We start from the raw sequence: 23,477 nt of genomic DNA, 5'->3' as shown, positions 1-23,477 counted from the left end.
GGCTTTTTATCAGTTCTAAGGACTCTGGTAGCCCCATGCACAAATAAATAAATAAACGAAACGAAAATGTAACATGCAACAAAATTTGCACCTTATTACGTCTCAAATGCCATCATGAATAACAGCAATGACTTCTTTTCCAGAGAAGACTTTCATGCTTCTGCGTTTGGACGAGTACTCTGCTTCAATTTTAAAAGTCCTGAATTCTTCTAAAATTTTCAAAGAGCAGTTGGGAGGCTTTCCTAGCTAAGAGTGATGAAATGATGGGCCAAACCGCCATTCCTGGGTGCGGAAGAAAAACGGTCACGGACATCTGCAGCCATGAGAGCAGCGTTGGTGGTTTTATCGGCATGCATGGACTCCACACCTCAAGGTTTCCGCTTTTGCAACCTGGTTTGGACACTGCTCATAAATATTCTCATAAACAAAAAGGGTGAAGGCAAGAGGAGAAGGGGACGACAGAGGACGTGATGGTTGGACAGTGTCACCGAAGCGACCAACATGAATTTGACCCAACTCTGGGAGGCAGTGGAAGACGGGAGGGCCTGGTGTGCTCTGGTCCATGGGGTCACGAAGAGTCGGACACGACTTAACGACTAAACAACATAGTCTGGATGTTCTGAGCTCCCCAGTTCAATACATACATAAATACACATATACATACACATATACATATACATACAGACACACATACATACACATATACATGCACACGCACATGCACACGCACGCACACACACACATGTATATGTATGTGGCTCAGAACGTCCAGACTATTTATGAGCAAGTCCAAACCATATCTATCTCTTAAAGTCTGCACAACATTGATTGCTATTTTTCTTTTGCTCCCAGTTGCGTTCCTTCCACGAGTCTCGTCTTCCCAATCAGTGACCGTACACCTGAAGGAGGGACCGTGGTGGCGAAAAACAGCCATGTTGTCTGGTTCTGCTGCAGAAAAGCCGACGTGGCAAGTATCCCTAAGGGGCCTTCTCTTCACTTTAACCTCCACAGCTGTCGAACAAGCCGGCTGCTTCCCTCCCAGTCATGGAAGAGTGACAGCCCAGGTGCTAATCAGGACCAGGAGTTTGAGCGGAACGGTGCTTAGCTCAGCCGTGACAGCCTGACAGCTGAAGGAATGTCTCCGAGACCTAACAGAGCTGTTTGCTGCCAAGGTGGTGTTCCTGTGCCATTCTCCTGCCAATCACCTTGGGGAGGATGGCGTTTGCATTGCCAGAAAACAGGAAGAAGCATGAAAGTTGGGCGTCTCATCAAGAATAAGCCATTAAAGCCAAGATATGTTAGCTCTTCTTGTTGGAAGGCAGCATCAGGGTTAACGTAGGTGAGCACGACCACTAAGCAGGGAGGGGGACTCAAGTCGCAGGACTCACTGTGAAGTCAGGCTTAAGTCACACCGGTGACTTGACTTGGACTTGACTTGGTTGTTCTTTTATTGACTCAGACTTGACTCGTTATGAGTACAGTGGTGCCTCGCTAGACAGTTAACCCGCATGACAGTTTTTTTGCTAGACATTGACTTTTTGCGATCGCTATAGCGATTCACAAAACTGTGATTCCTATGGGGGAATTTCGCTGGACAATGTTTGGTCCCTGCTTCACAAACCGATTTTCGCTAGACGACAATTTGCTTTTCACTAGACAATGATTTCACTAGACAGTGATTTCAGTGGAATGGATTATCATCGTCTAGCGAGGCACCACTGTACTTGGGACCACCTACCCCTCTGTGGAAAAAGCTTGTTCTTAATAGGGTCTCAGATTTGGGATTTGGGACTTGGTACCAAAGATTCAGATTCGGACTTGGGACTCAGACCTAAATACTTGCCAACATGGTTGTGAGGTCCAATATTTTCAGGTCCACAACCCTTGGGGAGAGGCAGGACACCAGCCTCTCCCAGTGAAACTCAAAGTGAGCTGGCATTTGATTGTTTCTTGGGTTTATTTTTCTTTAATACGCACTAATAACAAACATAGGCCATCAAAACGATTCCTATTTATGCCAGCCCTTTTCAGGGTCTTCTAGGTAGCGAGTATTCAGAAAGTGATTTGCCATTCCCTTTTTTTTTTGGGAGCACTAGGGGACTATTTATTTTATTTTATTTTATTTTATTTATAAAGTAAAATAAAATATTGAGCAAAATATTATACTTGCCCAAGAAGACACAGGCTGGGTCTTCTCTGACAAGGCCCATGAGAAGAAACTGAACTGTCCTGGTGGTTTCCAGGATTGACTACTGTAACTCTCCCTATGTGGGACTTCCCTTGAAACCAACCAGGAGATTGCAGTGGGTGCAGAATATGAACAAGTTTGAATGCATCTCACCAATTCTGGTTCACCTGCATTGCCTCCTTGTTGTATCCCGGGCCAGATTCAAGGTTTTTGTGTTAGTTTATAAAGCCCTGAATGATTCAGGGTCCCACTATTTCTCAGAGCATGTAACTGTTCACCCTTTGTTAGGTATAAGTCATGTATTATTGATAGTCTATGCTAATGTGGTTGAGAGACGGAGCTGAGAGAGAGGTTAAAAGGCGGAGCCTGAGAGGAGGAGTCAGAGGCAGAGTGAGAGATTGAGTCAGAGGCAGAAGAGATAGAGTTTGAGACTGGTTAAGATAATAAGAGGGTTGTGGTGGCGCTGTGGGTTAAATGGCTGAAGCCTCTGTGCTGCAGGGTCAGAAGACCTGCAGTCGTAAGATCGAATCCATGCAACGGAGTGAGCCCCTGTCGCTTGTCCCAGATCCTGCCAACCTAGTGGTTCAAAAGCATGTAAATGTGAGTAGATAAATAGGTACCACCTCGGTGGGAAGGTAAACAGCGTTCCGTGTCTAGTTGTGCTGGCCACATGAACCCGGAGGATTGTCTGCAGACAAACACTAGCTCTATGGGTTGGAAACAGAGATGAGCACCTCTGCCTAGAGTTGGACATGACTGGACTAAATGTCAAGGGGAACCTTTACCTTTACCTAAGATAATTAGATAGAGAAGGTGGAAATTATATGGCAAGAGAATAGTATGTACATCTGAAGAACTTCTGTGATTAATAAATTTGCTTCACTTTAATAAATTTATTTATTTATTTATTTATTTATTTATTTATTTATTTATTTATTTATTTATTTATTTATTTATTTATTTATTTACTTACTTACTTACTTACTTACTTACTTACTTACTTACTTACTTATTTATTTATTTGAATTATACCCTGCCTATCTGGCCCACCGGACCACTCTAGGCGGCTTCCAATATAAAATCAGATAATAAAAACATAGACAAATACATAATAATCAAACAGCAACAGCAGTAAAATAAAGAAGGAAAAGTAAGAGAGAAATCAGGAGTTGGCTGGAGGGAAGGCCTGGATAAATAACCATGTTTTTAGTTGGGTTTTAAAGGTGCCCAGCATGGGGGCCGCACGAATCTCCGGAGGGAGATTGTTCCAGAGGCGAGGAGCCACCGACGAGAAGGCCCGGTTTCATGTTTTCTCCTTCCGGGCCTCTCTCGGCATCAGGCTCCTCAGCCTCACCTCCTGACTAAATAAGTTTTGTTTGCATTCACCATACAAGTGTATGATCCAACGTCATTTATTTTGTGGATTGAGGGAATCTGCTGGTGGCAGTGAAAGGAAAACATGACTGGAGCTTTTGTGCGGGCACAAAACGTAGGTGTTTCAAAAGGTGAATGTCAGAGAGCATCTTTCCCTTAGAATACCAGCTCATATCCTCCTGTCTTCACAGGTGTGTGACCTCTTCAGATTGCCACAGCAAGACAGGCAGGGAAGACGGTCACCAGAAAACACACCTCCTTGGTTGTGGCCCCTTCCCTTTTGAAGAGGCTTCCGACAGAAGTGTCTCATGCACTCTCGCTATCATCTTTTAAGAGGATGCAGACAGCAGTCCTCCTTCAAGAGGCATCCAACTATATTCTCCCCTAGGCCTACTGCCCCCCCCCCGCTGCCAGCCTTTGATTGTAGGTTACTTAATTTATAAGTAACTTAACCTAAGTAACCTAACCTAAGTAATCTTTATAAGTAACCTAACCTAACCTAAGCCTTTGATTTTAGGTTACTTAATTTTTTCCTGTCGTGATGTATGGAAGTGAGAGCTGGACCATAAAGAAAGCAGACCGCCGAAGAATTGATGCCTTTGAATTATGGTGCTGGAGGAGGCTCTTGAGAATCCCCTGGACTGCAAGGAGAACAAACCTATCCGTTCTGAAGGAAATCAAGCCTGGGTGCTCACTGGAAGGACAGATCCTGAAGCTGAGGCTCCAGTACTTTGGCCATCTCATGAGAAGAGAAGATTCCCTGGAAAAGATCCTGATGTTGGGAAAGTGTGAAGGCAAGAGGAGAAGGGAATGACAGAGAATGAGATGGATGGACAGGGTCATCGAAGCTGACCAACATGAATTTGACACAACTACGGGAAGCAGCGGAAGACAGTAGGCCTGGCGTGCTCTGGTCCATGGGGTCACGAAGAGTCGGACACGACTAAACGACTAAACAGCAATGACAACGAATTTATAAATGTCTTGTTTATTGAGGTTTGATTTAATGATGCAAAAGAATAAAAAAAAATTGATTCCAGAAAAACAAACAAGTGGGTCCTAGAGTAAAACAAGCCTGAACTTTAACATACAAGTAAAATAAAAATAAATAAATAAATAAACTTTCTCTGGAGAAAATAATGCTGAACCTGAAGCTGTTCCACTTCAGGCACATCCTGAGAAGGGAGGATTCTGTGGAAAATACGATAATACTGGGAAAGGTTGAGGGCCTCAGGAAAAGAGCAAGACCAAATATGAGATGGATTGACTCCCTAAATCATCATATGTTGAGAAATTCCCAACTGGTCTCCGAATCAGGAAGCCTGTAGACATGTCTTGTTCCAACTACCTTTTCTCTGCTTTCTTTACAATAGTTTTCCAAAACCACCATGATAAGGTATAACACGTTCAAAACAAAGCAAAATATAGAAAACTCCGCATGGGAAAGCGCATGGGCAGAGGTGTCTATGCCTCTTCTGAATACCATTTGCTAAAATAACCTCATTTGTCTGAGAAGCAGCGAATCAGGTATATAAAGTGCATCCAAATTCTCCTGTGCATCTAATCATAGGAAACAGCTCCATGTGCATGCTGATTTTCTGCAACGAGTGAATAGCATTTTAGCCCCCCCCCCAGTAAGCACTGAATATGTTGAACAAACTTATCAAGCTTCGTGCTCACCCACATGGTGTTGACATCTATCTTCAAAATAAACATTTAAACAACATATTTTTGTAGGTTTTGAATGTTAAACATGATTGCTGGGGTTTAGATCTTATGTTCTCCACTCAAGGAGAACATAACATTTGTGAGTGCTTAACATGAGTTCTTGAACTTTTTGTAAGCATTCAGTGTGAGCATTTGTCCCATGGTGAAGGCATCCAGAGAAGGTTAATCTGTCCATGGCCACTCCAAAGAGTCACTGCATTCATCAAACACCAGAGCAGTCGTGTTGTACTAAAGTGGAGGACAACAATGGAAAAGTCCCATCCTTTCCAAACTGAGATTAAATTTTGCCGAGCTGGGTAGCTAGTGGGAGACCTTGGCATTTGGAAGGCCAGGATAAACATGGTCCCCAAGAGCTGGCCTTTCTTGTTCCTAAGAAGATCAGCTATGATACTCCTGTAGTCTACATTGGCTCAGATCTTCTTATCTATTCATATTGGTGCAATGCAAACTACTGGAAGCAAAGCAACTCAAGTGAAGAAATTACTTGAGACTCTTTCTTGGACTTCTGTGACTCCGAGTGCAACTGATCACATCTATGGTGATTTCTTAACATGGGCAATTTGCCTCCAAAAATTACATCATTTGTGTAGCTATGCAAGAGGATTTGGGTCATTGGGGTATTTTTATTGGCATCCCGAATAGTGGTTCTCAACCATTGACAATCTAGATGCTCTTGGACTGGAACTCCCAGAAACCTTCACCACCAGCCGGTGCTGTCCAGGGTTTCTGGGAGTTGCAGTCCAAGAACACCTGGGATGAATAGTACTGGGATGTCCAAGGATGGGAACCACTGCTCTAGAATAAGACTGAGAAAGCTTTGTCTCTCCAGCTGTTTTGGAAGTCAAATCCCACAGTCCTTTGCCATTGGGGGTGCTATGTGGGGCTGATGGGAACTGATGTCCACAACACAATTGTTTTAAGTTGTGTGAACATGGGTTTTATCGAGTGGGCCCCAATGACCTAGAGGCACCATATTTGCAAGGAAGCTTCCTTAGACGCGTTTCTACAAATCCTGAAAGTTTGGTGAATATTGGATCATGGACCCCTGAGTTATATAGTCACAGAGAAGACTCCCCAGGAAAGTTCCCCCCAGGTACCTAGAGACTCCAGAATCACAATGCAGCTTCTTATGTCTTTCCCCAACACACCTGCCAAATTTGGTGAAGATTGGATATCGGACATCCGAGTTATTCACCCATAAATTGGGTCCCCCCAGGAGAGTTTACTACACTACACAGAAGCCCATTCTGCCTACCGGCCGCCAATCAACAGATCATAAGCCAATAGGAAGACACACACACACACACACACACACACACACACACACCCCAACAGCTTACCCACACATACCCTTCCTTTCCCTACCTTAGCCCCCACTCCACTCCCAATGACACCCCCTTACCTTAATAGCTGCTGCTGAGGTCTCCGTCAGACCTTTGCAGCCACGGCGTGTAAAAAGGGCGCCTGGCTGCCCTTTGCAAAGATGGCGGCTGTGGCTTCATTTAGGGTAGGGAAGCTGCAGCCACCATCATTGCAAAGGGCAACCAATCTCCATCTTTACATGCGTGGCTCCGAGGCCAGAGGACCTCGGTGGCAGCAATTAAGGTAAGAGGGTGTTGGTGGGGTGGGGTGGATTGGGGCCTAAGGTAAGGAAAGGAAGGGGTGGGGGTTGGCTGTGGCTGCCTTTCTGCCACCGGTCAGGTGATTGGCAGCTGGTAGGCAGAATGGTGGGGTTTTGTGGGGGTTTTTAATACGAAGGATGAATAAAAATGGGTAAATATCCATCCCTTCATATTTGTGGGTGTCTCTGGAACTCACAAATACAGATAAATGAATATTTAACGAATCGTCTATATTCATCGGAAAAAGCAATGCGTTTTTTATATTTGTCCCCATCTCTAATCATGATTATTGGTTTGCTCGTTCCTAATTGTAGACCATTTGCAAAGTTAAAAAAAGCATCTGTCTGGAGGATCTAATGTTTTTATCCGTCCACCCAGGGCTGTTAAATTTTCTCAGAAATTTTTCATTCAGAACATTATCAAAGGGATTTTAGAAGCAACATTCGTTGTTCATTTATGAATCCTCCCATACAACTAGAGAAGGTTACTGGTAAAGGGACTGCCTTTCGGAAGCCATGCTGATTCTTTCTCCACACTACATGTCCCTCTACATGCCTGACTACTTCATCTTTAATAATGTCTTCCCTGCCAACTTGCCTGGTATGAACAGGCAGTTCATATTAAACGGCCAGTAATTTCTCATGCCGCTCTCTGTGGATCTCATTTATGAAAACTGCTGCTAGATTGTCCGTATTCTCATTTTACAGAGGCTCTCCTTAAAGGAATGTTACAAATTTTACTGAGAAGCCCTGGGAGCGCACATTTCAGCTAAAAATTCTTAGATAGGTAACATCAGGGCTCATAAGAGATTGTCTTATGTTCTAACTGCCACTAAGGGGTTGTTGGTGTTGTTGCTGTTGTTGTTGTTATTGTGGTGCTTGTTTTGACCTATATGCTGCCCCATTAGGACTTCATTTCTTGTCAACACTATTTACCTCATCTTCTTAGATTCACCTTCTGGAAAATGTCACTTCAGACTTGTGCTTATGTCTTCACCACTTCAGTAAGGTTATCATCTGTTTGTCCTCTGCTCCAGTTGATTAAGACAAGACATCGGTTTAAAATGCTTCTCATCCATTGAAGTCAAAGCACCAAGCGGTCAACATCATCCTATTAAATCTGTTATTTATATTCAACTTTTCTGTGCTTACGTATTTTCCCAACAACAACAACACAACAACAACACTAACTGCAGACTATTATAGTTTGTTGAGAATGACACAACTGATATTCAAGGAACTAAATTCAGGCAACATTTTGTGGGCTGTGTGTAATGGAAATGATGATGATGAGGAGGAGGAAGAATCAAGAGCACTACAAAATGCCTCACTCTTTTGTAGGGCAATGGCCAAGATTTTGCAGCCCCTCATTTTCATGTTTGAGGATAGACGGGTGAGGACCTTCATCCCTATATGTCCCATCTTTAATCTTCACACCAAGTAGATGACTCACCTACAGGCCCACCACAAACCACATTGTCTATATCTCTGAAAAATGAATTGACAGTGATCAGAATCCCGATGAAAAGCTTTATTATTGCTGCCTGGATGCGCACAAAGATATTGTGTTGCCAGCAGCATTCAGCATTCTGTAAACCAACTTAAAAAAGCAGAGGTGTCCCAAGCAAATATATATATAAAACTATGAAACTGGACCTTGGATCAGCACCAAATTTGGCATTCACAAAGTGACACCATGCAGGGGGAAATCCCAGAACCTGACTCCTTTTTCCCGTCACTTCTCGCTCAAACACAAAGCAATTGTCAAGGCTATTTTTCAAGCAGTGTGAATGGTAGTGAGCAGTAGAGGGCATCCTGTAGACAATCTTGACTTCTGCCATTGGTGTTGTCAACATTCGGGCTCCCTTTTGCTATGGAAAGCCTGGCATCCTTTTTCCTGCTGGCAACTCGGGCATGACATTGTGCAGCAATATTGAGCCATTTCCTGGCTTTTTGAATCTTGGGTACAGAAGCACAAGATCCCACATTTGTAAGCCAACAGTTTCTCAAAGAACTGGATCTTCATTGGTGCAAGAAAGTATCAGTTCATTCTAAAAAAAAAAAAAACCCACACAATCCCTTCTGGAATTGAGTCACTTCCTTCTTTCTTGGAGTGAAACCCTCCTTCTTCAAGGCTTTTAGGCACCATCACATCACAAAACCCATCTTCACAGGAATGAGAGATGCTTCCGTTATGTCCTTCAACGGCTCCTCCAACTTGGGGGGAAAAAGTTAATTTTTAAAATGAACTTACTGCAGATATGTTGCTTCTGCAAACCTTTTGCCTCCAGAAATCCAAGCAGGACTTCTCCAACCTGTCCTGAAAAATTCTGGAAAACCACTTATTGGACAACAATGGCTTCTGATGCTTTCAATGGCCCTCCCATAGGAAAACCTCAGGATCTGGGCAGAAACTTTCAAAGGCAGATTCTGAAAACCTGAAGCCCTATCTCCATGCACACCCTTCAAGAATGCAACCAAGGCAAGAGTAATATTTGCAGTACGGATGTAACCTAGGACATGCATGCAGCACAGATTTGCCTCATTGGAAACATAGGACTTCACTAATGTACCATTGTATAATTATGCTGCTAAATTACAGTTTGAATAATTGATGCAATATTGACCCATTTAGGATAACCTTAATAACCAATTCCTAGCATATGCCTCTTACAAGTTAATACTCCCTAACAAGGGATTAACCGAAGAGTAGATGGAACCATAAATTTAGCCTTTTTATCACTTTATGTTTTATTAAAATCCATTACATTCTTTTCTGTGTGTACAAGGTCAGAGAACAAAAGGTATCCACCATTAGTTCAACCATGAATTCAAAATATGCTGATCAATCCATGGTATCTTCGGTTTAAAACAAAGGCCAGTATCCTGTTGATCTTCTATTGGGCAGAATATCCCAGCCATGTAGTAGTGTGGGATTCCACCACTGGCCTAGAGGCGGTGATTTCATGCAGAACATTTATCTTCTTTTTGTGCAATGTTCCTGTGTGAGTTTTATACACTGCTGTAGGTTTTTGCTCAACAGGCGGTGAACAGGATATTGTCCAAAGTGTGTCAATATTAACAGAGAAGGTTTATAAACAAAGAGGGTTGATAAGGCAGCAACCGCAAACAAGGGATAATGAGGTGACTGAAAAAGTCAGGAATCAAAAAAGAATTACTCCTGATGGGGAAATCAGTCTCCCCTTTTTTTTGAGCAAAGACGGAGGCAGGGAATTAAAATGGTATTAAGAGTAATATTTGCAATACAGGCATAACCCAGAACATGCATGCATCATAGATTATAATTTGCAAGATTTTAATTTGCAGGATTTAACCAAACTGCCCATAATGTCATCCTCCTGGCTAGCCACAAATAAAAATATCAGCAATTTTGCACCTACCAAGACTCCGGTGAGGAGAAATACACCTTAGAAGAATTCACAACACTGAAAGGTTTCAAGGATGTCTTTCAGAAATAAAGTATGCACAAAACAAGGAGCCTACAGTATTTTCAAACACCCAAGCCTCTCTGGGTGTTTGGATCTTTAGGAGAGACCCTCTTAAAAAAAGAGAGAGAGAGTTTCAGGAAGCCACCTAGCAAGTATCTGCAAGAGGCCTTTCTCCTGTCTCCCAAACCATGGAATGTGCTTCAGAGCTCTGATGGGCTTTCACTCTGATTGATTTTGAGAAGGGAATAAAAAGAGATATTTAGTTTTTTGGACTAGAGTGTGGCATGGGGAAGGGGACAACAGAGGACAAGATGGATGGACAGTGTCACCGAAGCGACCAACATGACTTTGACCCAACTCCGGGAGGCAGTGAAAGACAGGAGGGCCTGGCGTGCTCTGGTCCATGGGGTCATGAAGAGTCGGACATGACTTAATGACTCAACAACAACAACAATGGCATTTAAACTGCCTTTGATGCATTTTTAACTGCATCCTCTGCTGATTGTACTGATATTAATGCATTTATTTGATTTTAATGGAGTTTGTTTAAATTTTTACCTCGCTCATTTAGTGAGCAGGCCACTACTGTGGGCGGCTTACAAACTATTATAAAACATACAGCTAAAATTACTGAAACCATATAAAACATATTAATAGAAAAGAAACAAAACCCTACCTCGCCCTCATGAAATCACCCACATGGGATATAGGATGGCAGACAATGGGCCAGCCTAATTGCATGAAAGGGTAGTGCTTGGGAAGGTGTAGGTAAAAAGCCAGGTTTAAACTTGCTTCCGGAAGCTCAGGAGGGTGGGGGCCAGTCACACCTCCACAGGAAGAGAGTTCCAGAGCAGAGTGGCCACTACCGAAAAGGCCCCGTTTCTGATTGAATGCCTTCCGGTCCTCTTTTGGAGTGGCCATCCGCAGCATTAAAGACTGGGAGGTGTGGGTAGGAGGAGAAGTTGACCTGAGGGAGAGGCAGACTGACAGGTATGGTGGGATTGGTTTTACCTGATTATATTTCTTACATTCGATTCTGTGTTCATTTCAAAGTTCTAATGATCACATACAAAGCCCTAAACAGTTTAGGACCTCAATACTTGTCGGAACGCCTCCTCCCACCTAGACCTACTCATATCACCCAATCTAGCCAGGAGGAGCAACTGAGGAGCCTAACGCCGAGGGAGGACCGGAAAGAAAAAACAAGACACCGGGCCTTCTCGGCAGTGGCTCCCAGGCTTTGGAACACGCTCCCCCCACCCCGAGATTCGTCTGGCCCGCTCGCTGGGCATTTTCAAAAACCAACTCAAGACCTGGTTACATAGACAGGCCTTCCCTCCAGACTCTACGTAATTCTCTTTCTCTCTTTATCTATTCTGTTTCGAGTTAATGTTGGGAACCGTTACCTTATATTGATTGTTTTTATTATGTGTTTGTGAGCCGCCCAGAGTTGACTATGTCTAAATGGGTGGCATATAAGCTCAATCAATCAATCAATCAATCAATCAATCAATCAATCAATCAATCAATCAATCAATCAATCAATCAATCAATCAATCAATCAAGCATTTATAAGGCCTTTCCACTAGAACATAGCGCTCAAGACAGCCTACAGATGTCATAAAAGAATAAAAACCTGTAAATCCAATTTTAAGAATAGAATCATAAAATAATGGATCTGGAAAGGGCCGATAAGGCCATCGAGTCCTACGCCCTACTCAATTCAAGAAAACCAGATCAAAGCAGATCTGACGGACGAGTGTCCGGTTTTCTCTTGAACGCCTCCGGTGCTGGAGTGCTCCCAACATCCTTGGTCCTATTGTCTTAACTGTTAGTGCCGCTGCGCTACAATGCTGGTCCAGAGATTTTGCTCCACACCTGGAGACCTGGAGGAACCTGAAACTTCAGCCAGCCTCCTTAGACCTGGCCACCCCACTCACTCTAGATCCTGAAGACTGGACCTGGGATTGAACCCATATGCAGAGCATATGGGCCAACACTCAATTGCCGCACCCGAAAAAAAGGCAGGTGGAATTCAGAACAATTCAAGTGAACCTGAAGCATGGAGGTTCTTAGATTCCTAAGGGGGGCAACCTATGAATGGATCAAAGCTCCTTGAGAAACCTCAATAGAATTACAGAAATTTGGACAGGTTCCATTGCAATTCTTTAAATTTTCTCCCTGCGGGAGGGGGCGAAACTTATAACTTCCTTGGAGTTCTGTTTTCAGGTCATTAACATCTACAGTCAACCAACCCCTGCCTGGATTTCTGCAGCTCTCTTCTCGAGCCATGAAAGTGGGACAGCATTTCAGGGATATTTATGACCTAGTCTGCCATCAAGGTTAATTAGATGGAGGAGAAAAAAAAAAGAAGTGGGGGGGGGAAACCCATTTTCTGCAGTAGTCTCAGCTTTACAGACCTTCCATGGAATGTGAGCTTGCCCCCATTCTAAAACAGCTTTAAAAGCTCTGCTTGTATTTCAGTGTAGTTCAGATTAATGGTGCTCTTTGTATTGAAACTTATTGGCCAGAAACCTATCAGGGCCTGTGTAATGTCGCTGTTGATAACCATGGCTAAGTAATCAGACACCGGGGTGTGTTTCCATTACAAGGTGTGTCATGTTGCCTATTGTACAACCAAGGGACATTCTGATACCATGTCAAGTAGCTGTAGTTAGCTACTGCAAATTATGTAGACCTTACATCAGCGCTTCCCAACCTTGGGTGCCCAAATGTTCTTGGACTGCAGTTCTCAGAAAACCTAGTCAGCACAGTTGATGGTGAAGGATTCTGGGAGTTTTAGTCCCAGAACTGGGGACCCAAGATTGGGAACCATTGCCTTACATGGATACCAATGTATCCATGTCGCTTTTTGGTATTTATAGGTAGAAAGTGTATTCGGAAAAGATTCTTGTACTTTATGACCTACACTGGTGCCTCGCTTAACAAGGATAATCCGTTCCAGTGAAATCCTCGTTAAGTGAAATTAAAAAGCCCATTGAAATGCATTGAAAACCCTTCAGTGCGTTCCAATGTGCTGAAAACTCACAGTCCAGTGAGGATCCTCCATAGGGGTGGCCATTTTCGGTGCCAGTAAAGCGAGGAATCCGTCCTAGAAAACAGCGGGGGGGCATTTTGTACACCCAGCGGCCATTTTGAAACCTGACAATCAGCTGTTTTTAGATTGTTGTAATGCGAAATCGGTTCCCGAGGCAGGGAACTGATCATCGTGAAGTGGATTTTTCCCATTTAAACCATCGCTTTGCGATTGCTTTTGCAATCACAAAAACCTAATCGTCAAGCGATTTCCTCGTTAAGCAATTTCCTCGTTAAGCAAGGTACCATTGTACTTGGCTAGTGTGCTGTTGCCTCAATGTGGAGCAGAAGAAAAATTGCACAAGTGTCCCTCTCCTGCACTCTGGCAGGCACCCTGTTAGGTTACCGGTTGTGTGACTGATCTCACAACCAGTGCTGGGCAGGGAATATTCTTCCAAGCTATCTCAAGGACCACATCTGCCTTATATGAGCCTGCCCAGATGTTAAGATCATCAGGAGAGGCCTTTCTCTCCCGGTCTCATCAACTTCACTGGTGTGTTTGGTGGAGACACGGGAGAGGGCCTTCTCTGTCGCGGCTCCCAGACTCCCTCCCATGGGAGGCCAGCTTGGCTCCATCCTCACTATCCTTCCGCAAGCAGACAAAGTATTTTCAAAATAGAGAGTTGTACCTTGATGCTTTGAATCTGTGTTTGTTTGCTTTTTAAGGAGCTCAACTCGTTTGCAACCAAGCACATCCATCGCATGAATATCAAAGAAAGGCCCTCCCATATTTTTTTCAGGGTGGAGCTAAAAATGGTTGACACCCCTTCTCCTTTGGCATAATAAAACCTTTCCCACAAGTGACACTGAACAAAGCAACATACTTACAACATAGTTACTAACTCGAATGTCAGAACATAGGTGGTTCTTGACTGGAATGTCAAGGGGGCTTCAAGCTTTCTGCTTGAGACTATGGCTGATTCCCGAACCCAGGTTACAGACGGCCACTGTACAGTGGGGTCTTGACTTGAGAACTTAATCCGTATTGGAAGGCGGTTCTCAAGTCAAAACGTTCTCAGGTCAAATCTGCATTTCCCATAGGAATGCATTGAAAACCATTTGATCCGTATCTGCTCTTTTCCGTCCATAGAAATTAATGGGAAGCTGCTATTCCACCTTCGACCACTAGAGGGGGATATTTTGTTTCTTTTTTTCTTAGGTCAAGAAAGGTTCAGGGAAGGCAGGGAAAATACAGTCCAGGCAGTACCAGGCAGTCTGAAGACTCCCAATCCACTCTCTAAACGCTGGGAGGAGTGAGGAAGCAGACAGGCACCCTTTTCACTGGCCAACAGTTAACTGAAAGTTCAAATTTTGCACTTTCCCTGCCTCCCACGTGGTTTTTTTCAGTTCTTAACTCAAATCTAAGTACTTAAGTCAATATTTTCCTATGAGAGCAGTTCTTAAGTCAAAATGTTCTTAACTCGAGCCGTTCTTAAGTCAAGACCCCACTGTATTCAAATTTGGAAAATTTGGGAAATTTCTGATCAACTGAAATGAAACTCTTATCTATCACTAATCAGAACGGTGCTCCTAAGCAAATCTGTTCAACTCAATTCAGATCTTCTTTTCCATCTAAGGCAGTGGCTCTCAACCTTGGGTAAACTGGTGGTTCTTGAACTGTGATTTGCAGAAGCCATGCTGGTCAGGGTTTATGAGAGTTGCAGTCCAAGAAAACCTGGGTCAGCCAAGGTTGGGAACCACTGATCTAAGGCAACACAGTCTGATTTTCCTGCCACCCCCTCTACCCCTCTTTATTTTGGCCTGAATTGTGCCATCACCAGGCACCATAAGGATAAGAATACAGTGATAAGAAGCTTTAGAAAAAAAGTACGAAGCGGTAAAACTAATACTTAAACCAAGAATGGGTAGAATAACTTCTACAGCTTCCTCCCCCCCCCCTTCATTCTGGCTAAGGCAGAGCTTGGAATCCTGCTGGCTTGCTACAGACTTATCTTTTGAAAGATAAGTCTGGCAGAACTCAATTCACTTATCTGTGCACATGTTTTCAGAGGTATACTATAAAAACTACTTTGCCTCAAACGGACCTGCAGAACATGTGAGTGCCATCGTGGGGCTCAAGAGATAAAGGTTTCTGATGCTTCTTCTTGTTTGTGACCACAGACCTATCCCCGGTGGTAGGTGAGCGTGCAAGAAGAAAGGGAAGAGGAAATGTCAATAAGGATGTTCTGAAAAGTATGCAGATCGTTTGGCGATCCTTTACTAGAAGAGATGGGAGATAAATTCTAAAGTGCTGCATGGGGAGCATCCGACATCCTCAAGGTGTTTGAAGACTGCCCCCCCAACTCAAGAAACTTGCTTGGCATGAACAACATACATGCCGTGAAACTTTTGGGATTCTAATGTATAATTTTTATAAACTATACATGTGAGATCTTAGTGCACAGCCTGAGGAAGATGAATGATCATTGAAAGCTAGCTGTCTACTTGATTTTTTTAACGTGGTCCAATACAAGTATCACCTGCTACTGGGCTTGTATTGTTTTTTTCTTGAGGGTGCTTTTTCTGATGATTATGGAAAACATTCAAAATGTTTTGTACCTATGCTTTGACTAGTAGTGCAGTAAGAGCGCCATATCCACTGGATTAGTACTTGCAGTTTCACTTATCTGCTGCCTGGAAAAAAAAATACATAAAAGGAGCCTTGTGGTACAGTGGTTAAACTGCTGTACTGCAATCAAAACTGTGCTCATAAACCAGGGTTCAGTCCCAGGTAGCTGACTCAAGGTTGCCTCTGCCTTCTGTCTTTCCAAGGTGGGTAAAACGAGTACCCAGCTTGCGGGTGGGGATGTGACTTGTAAATTGCCAGAAAATGCTTTAAGTGCTATGGGGTGTTATATTAGCAGCACACTTAAAAAACAAACACAGAAGTATCCATTTCCAAGGTGTATTACCAGGACTGACCATTAGATGGAACCCTGAGACTATACTATACAGTGGTGCCCCGCATGACAATGATAATCTTTTCTGTCAAAATCTCTGTACAGCGAAATCGTCGTCATGCGGAAAAAACCCATTGGAATGCATTAAAAACCGGTTAATGCGTTACAATGGGGAAATCCTCATCGTCCAGTGAAGATTGCCCATAGAGAACCGCCGATCAGCTGTTTAAAATCACTGTTTTGCGAAGCTTCTGTCCCAAAAACAGCCATTTTGCAAAGGGAAGCCAGCCATTTTGTGAAGGGAAGCCATGTTGTGGAGCCAGAAAAATCATCGTTTTGCAAACAAATGGTTCGCGAAGCAGGGACCTAATCAACGTAAAGTGAAAAAAATCCATAGGAACCATCGTTTTGCGATCAAGAAAAAGTCATCAAGCGATTTCATCATCATGTGGGGTCATCGTAATGCGGAGCACCAGTGTATATTAATTGCTTAATGGAAACACACTCCTGGCCTGATGTCTCTGAGGGAAGCAGCTTCTGGTGAAATGGAGAAGCTGCATTTCAGGGAGCAGGGCAAAAGGGAAGTGGAGTTGCTGGTTTCAAGGAAGCCTCCCTTGCGCACGGGAGTGTATGAAACCCAACTCTTTAGCAAGACTGGGCCAGGGTTCCTTTTCTTCATCATGCCTGGGTACCACAGAAACTGACAGGAAATGCTCTGTTTATCTGCTATTTCTGTCATCCATGGGGAAGACTTGGAACCAATCCCCCATGGATACCGTGGTCCTACTGCAGTCATTTTTAGCTTGAGCAGCAGCTGAATCATACCTCTTCAGCTTAAAGCCTGGGAGCTACTCTTGTAGAATAGTAAGTCATTCCGGCAACATTCATAACTATGTTTGAACAAAAGATTCCAGCTCAATCTAAATTCTGAATGTGTATTCACAAAACCAGCATGTGAAACAAGTGCTGACGGTTTGTCTCAGTTTGTTAAGGTTAAGCATAAACTTTGAAAAGAGGCAATTGGAACACCGTAAAGTGTGTGTATTTTTAATTTAAAAGAGGAAGGAAAGAGTCCTAGTACATAGCTTCTTTCTAAGCCAATAAACCAAGGTTTCATGAAGTGCAACTGTCTGAGCAACATATGGCCCTAGAATAGAGATTTAAATCTTTGCTTCTACCATTCTGGCGCAGGCAAGAATGAGGAACTGCTGCATGTCTTTCCCCACCTGGAACTGGGCAAGATAGATTTTGTGGGCCTTGACAAAACTCTTCAGTTGCAACTATCATTGTTGTTTTTTTTGCCCAAAGTATGCAAGCAACATTGATAACGCCAATAATGATGCAAACTGTGCATATCTGCAACAGATCTTGCTTGGTTTTGTGGACTGAAGCACTGGATGGGTTTCTTGCATCTTTTGGAACCATCACTCAGTCCTTCTGCTGTTGCTCTGTAGGAGAAGGCTTTGCTTCTCAAAGGGACAAGGCATAGAGGCAAAGTGCAGAAACAGTAGAGATCCTGACATACATGAAAAAGAGCTTGTTACGATCCTCTGTTGGAAGTGGGGAATCTGGTGGGGCTTGAAACTTCATCATGAAGGTGTCTTGATTTGTTGAGACAGCCAAAACTGAAGAGCATGAGTGTCGCCTCCCCGTGAGACTTATTGGATTGCAATCACCATAATTCTTAGCTAGCATAACTAATGATGAGAGATGATAGGGGTTCAAGCCCGACATCTGGATTGTCAATTGTTTCCCATCCTTGCCATAGTGTTTGAATGCTCATGTAGGGTCAGGTCAGGAGACCAAGGCTTTGACTAGGTGGTTGTTATGGGTTTTTCGGGCTCTTTGGCCATGTTCTTAAGGTTGTTCTTCCTGACGTTTCGCCAGTCTCCGTGGCCGGCATCTTCAGAGGACTGGAGTAGGAACTCTGCCCATGCTCTGTAGAGATCATACTCCAGTTCTCTGAGGATGCCGGCCACGGAGACTGGTGAAACGTCAGGAAGAACAACCTTCAGAACATGGCCAAAGAGCCCGAAAAATCCACAACAACCATCAGATCCCGGCCGTGAAAGCCTTAGAGAATACTTTGACTAGGTGTTCATCAAGTCATTTCTGGACCCTCCAAGTTATGAGGTAACAGATATGAAGCCATCCTGTTGACCCTAATTTAACTGGATGGTGTTGTATGTCATCTGTTTTAGTGTTATTTCTCATCATGCTGTTGCACCTCAAGCTTATAGAGAATGATATTCTGTGACACCCATTTACAAAGCCACAGGTTTAAGTGGTTTGGGCACCATACGGACATATTGCATTCTGTAACGGCTTTTCAACATGTTTCACAATCATGCTATTCCTTCTTTCCAATTTTAACATTTTCTATACATCTCACATTAGGGAGCTCATTGTCCTATTGCTTAAACTGTGCTGACATCTGGTGGCACAGAATATTTACGGGAATTAAAAACAGCAGCAACGCTCAATGAAAGATCATTTAGGGTTTTTTTCTTTCCCGTTCATCTTTCTCCAAAGCTTTCTCTAAAAGCTTTCAGGCTTCTTGTTTGTTTGTGGACATGTCAACATTTCTGGGCCAAATTTCCCCTATTTGAAAAGGATTCATGCTTTCCAAAGAGAAACATCAAAACTTGGTGGAATTTTTTTTGTCTATTTCATCCTCAAAACCAACCATTCTGTTCTTCAGAATACCTTTGAACATGTTGCTTAAAAAAAAAAAAAAAAAACACCACAGGCTGATTAAAATAAAAGCAATTGGTTGAGTAGTTTTTAAAACAACAACATTTTTTTCCAGCCTACAAAGAATGAAACACCTTTGCCCTGCCAATCTAAAAGACCTGTCTGCTTTGGGTTCTTGAAAGGCAGTTTTCCATGCCATATGGTAGCCAGTTCTGAAAACCAAGGAGATTTTTATTTTTAAATGGAAGGGTTTTCTTCTGATGTGACAAATTGGTCTGACATTTCAATGACAAAAAGGAAAGGACAAATTTGACTAGGCTTTGGCAAACTATGTGAGCTTCTTGTAGGAGTTGTTTGGGGAAGAATAAAATGGAGACTACATGGGGCCGTGTTAGCCATTCATAGCATACGGGAGGAGGGGGGGAGGATAGAGACAAGATGTTTCCCAAGGAGATAACCAGAGAATCATAGAATAATTGAGATGGAAGGGGCATATAAGGCCACTGAGTCCAACTGTCTGTTCATTACAGGAATCCAAAACAAAGTAGACCTCACAGATGGTAGTCCAGTTTTCTCTTGAATACCTCCAGTGTTGGAGCATTCACCACCTACTGAGGTTATGGGTTCCATTGTCGTACTGCTCTAACAGTTAAGAGTTTTTTCCCCCTGATTTTCAGCCTAAATCTTTCTTCCTTTTGTTTGAGCCCATTATTGCATGTCCTGTACGCTGGGATGATCAAGAACAGTCTGTTTTGGCATTAAAGGTTGCTGGTGGGGGGGAACAATAGCAAAGGACAAAATGTTTTTCCACCTTAAAGAGTAACAGGTTTGTTTGAGTGCATGGTTTTGTGGATCAAAACCCAGTTCCTAATTCTGACACTTGCGAGAGTCACCTGGAAAGCATAGAAGAAACACATATCTGTGCAGGACTGTTGTAATTCCTGCCTAGAATGACATCTCTCCGGAGCAGGATTTTTAAAAATGGCATAAAGTTGCAGGGGAATTGACCCTTTCTTGCTCAGGATAGGTAGAGAACATAACAAAAAGCAAGGATGTAGCAGGCTCTCATTTTAACAGAAAGGTATGAAATCTCGATGAAATATCAGTAGGGTATGTCAGAAAGCTAATAAGAGAATGTGAATTTTTGTACTGTAGGTATTATCACATCACTACTTTAAGGTGGCATATGTCACTTGTCCACCAAAGTATGTTTCATGTCCACAAACATGTCCACTTAAATTGTGAACTCTATCTTAAGAAAATGTTGCAGAATATCTCCTCCCTGGGAAAAATGAGATGACATCTCTTCCCTCCTCAATATTGTGCCCACAAACATAATACTTGAAGCACATTTGAAGATTCCATCCTAACAGAGATTCTGGATGGTTCAGGGGAATCAAGTTACTTCAGAGAAAATATAATGAATTTATTGAATTCTTTGTCACAAGGTGCCATGATAGAGTCTTGGCTTAGAAGGCTTTCAAGTCGGTCAACAAATTCATGGAGGAGAAGTCCGTCAACGGCTATTGATTGTGACGTATCTATATGGAAAATCCAAGTGATGGAGAAACATGACAATGAATAATAGTTACTGAGCTGATCCTGGAAAAGTTTGCAAAAATATAGAGAAAGCTATTTTACTCTGAGGATTTCCTGGAACTTCCTTTTTGAACAGGAAGCTGGACCTATGCTAGGCCACGAAACTTTTGACCTTTCAGCCTGGTGAGCCCCATTGAGGTCCTGTGGATTCCATGCTTAACTTGACTCATGACAGATGGGGAATCTTCCCACCTACTACCAGGGATGGAAGCAAAACTCGATTATTATTATTTTTCTCCCAATGACTCAGACTCAACTCATGAGTTGGAAGCATCCACACCTCCCTTTTTTTTCCTGGGGAAAAGGGCTTGTTTTTAATAGGAACTTGGACTTAGGACTTTGTACCAAAGAGTTGGACTTGGGACTCAGGCCCGAAGTCTTGCCAATGTCCCAATCTATTGCCATAGCAGCATCAATGCTAGGAGAAAAGCAGCAGTGAGTTTTCTACTTCCATGATTAGGAAGCATTTACAGGGCATTCCTATAGCCCAGTGATGGCGAACCTATGCCACGCATGCCACAGCTGGCATGTGAAGCCCTTTCTTCTGGCACATGAGTGAGTGGCCCTTGCACCCACTCTTGTGGAAACAAATCTTTTGAAGTGGCTGCAGCTGGGATTCCCCCTTTCTCTTCCTGTTCTGGGTCCTTTAACTTCCTGTCCGTCCCCATGATTCCCCCTTTAACTTCCTGTCCGTCCCCATGATTCCCCCTTTAACTTCCTATCCGTCCCCATGATTCCCCCTGAAACGGTCACTTCCTATTCTGGTTCTGGTCTTCCAGGCGGCACGGCAGCTACTGGTTTCTTCCCCACCCCCTCATTTTGGGCACTCCAACCGAAAAAGGTTTGCCTCCACTGCTATAGCCCCTGGAATCGACTCTCAGGAAGCCTAGGGTTGTGACTTCAACAGATAAATCGCACAGGTGTTTGTTCCTCAATATCTCATCCTTGAGTTAGCTCCTCTTCATGCCAGTATCTTTTCTCAAACATCTTGAACAAAGCCATGTGACTAACTTTTAAGATACCCCATATTTTTGTTGTCCATATAATAAGAAACCATTAAGCACAAGCTTTGTTAGGAGAAACAGGTGAAGCTTTGAAACGTTTCCTTTCTGGACTACAGTATCACCTACCCCAGTGGTTCTTAACCTTTGTTACTCAGATGCTTTTGAACTGCAACTCCCAGAAACCCCAGTGAGGACAGCTGGTGGTGAAGGCTTCTGGGAGTTGCAGTCCAAAACTCCTGAGTAACCCAAGGTTAAGAACCAGTGACCTACCCAAATGGTTCCCAACCTCGAGTCCCCAGATGTTCTTGGACTGCAACTCCCAGAAGCCTTCTCCACTAGCAGTGTTGGCCAGATTTTCTGGGAGTTGTAGTCCAAGAACATCTGGGGACCCAAGGTTGTGAAGCATTGTCCTGGCCGACAGATGTGCTGACTGAAAGAGTCTTTCTACGAGCGTGCAAAAGGTAACTTTCTAAGTTCTCTGAACAGGAAAGTAGAAAAGAAAAGAGCCATGACAGAATCAGGGTGGGTGAGAAATTGGCAATTTCACAATAAAATTGGTACCATGAGGGAGAAGAAAAGCTGCTCTCTTGCATCATGAGGCAACTTGTGAGCGGCACAGCAAGATCCCTCAAATCAGGTACTCTTTAATGTGTTTGAAGTGCAGGGTCCTGAGGAGAAAATTAAAAAGTGAGTTGTGGAGGGAAAATCTCATCTATTTTAGTCTTCTATGGAGTTTTAAAATCAGTGGGGTGTTTTTTTATCCTCTTTTATTTCACGTCGGGTGGGGGGGGGGAAATGTTCATTATTTCAGAGTGAGCATTAAGCATTCTCTACCTGACGTGCTCCTTATCCTTCTCTTGCTAGGACTGTTGGTCTTAATTAAAGCTACAGCTGTTCCCTGCTAATCAATATCCTTTTGATCGTAGCCTGTAAACTCAGGAAGCAGCAAATACATACGCCTGTGGGATTAGTCAAGCTTCGTGGTCATCAAGCAAAATCCTATGGCTTACAGACTCTGAAGTATAAAGAAGGAGTTCTGAAACCTAGGTTGGTCTCCAAGTCCTTGAAGCTTTAGACAAGATGGCAAACACTCAAGGATTCTGGAAGGAGCTGCACATGCCCCCCTTTGGCATTCTACATAGGTTCTCTGAAGACCTCAGGTATCATGAAATCCCAAACTAACCATCCATGAGTTGCCTTGATCCGGATGCTGGTAACCCACATTACACCACTGGATGCAACAGCCTTTTAAACAGAGAAGACGGCAACCCAAACCTGCCCCAATCTGTTTTCAGCAGGTTAGCCAGCTTTTGTTCTGCACTTGGTCAGCTGAGAGACAAGATGGATTGGTTTGCAATGCTGATGCCTCAGAATACATAGTCCTGAAAGGTTTGCATCTCTGGAGGGATAACATTGTAAGAGATAGAAGGGGAATGGTTTTAACATGGGATCGGACCCTTGGAGAAGGGACTTTATTTTCAAGAGACAAATGTAACTGGGCTTATTTGAAGCACTGAGAGAATGATCCTGTATGTCCTCTGGAATCGTCCGGAACCTGCTAGAAAACACCATTCCTAAACAGTATTAGAGAGAGTTTGGTAAGTAAGTTCTGTGTGCTTTTTTGCCTATCTCTCTCTCTCTATTCTTCCCAGATATGTGCAACTATATTTGCAAGACCATTACAGCCTGCAGGACTCCAGGCAATTTCAGGAGGGTAATGGGAATGGTCATCAGCCGAGCAAAAATCCAATTTGTATAGCCCTTCACTTTACCCCTCTTTGGGAGGCGAACTTATGCCGCTTCAGTCGGAGTCATTTATTATAA

At 43.3% G+C, this 23,477-nt stretch overlaps 1 long non-coding RNA gene across 1 annotated transcript in view; it reads left to right on the top strand.

Annotated features, from left to right (window-relative positions):
• Positions 1-22,126: 22,126 nt before the first annotated feature.
• The window catches only part of LOC144588097 (uncharacterized), a 40,770-nt gene continuing 39,419 nt past the window's right edge, over positions 22,127-23,477 (top strand). The window contains exon 1 of the long non-coding RNA XR_013543442.1: positions 22,127-23,251. This is a non-coding gene — a long non-coding RNA (uncharacterized LOC144588097). The remainder of the gene's footprint in view (positions 23,252-23,477) is intronic.

Source organism: Pogona vitticeps, chromosome 3, assembly GCF_051106095.1.
Source record: "Pogona vitticeps strain Pit_001003342236 chromosome 3, PviZW2.1, whole genome shotgun sequence".
Lineage (NCBI taxonomy): Eukaryota > Metazoa > Chordata > Lepidosauria > Squamata > Agamidae > Pogona > Pogona vitticeps.
Note: the sequence above shows the minus strand (reverse complement) of the source record. Positions and strands in the feature narration are given on the sequence as shown.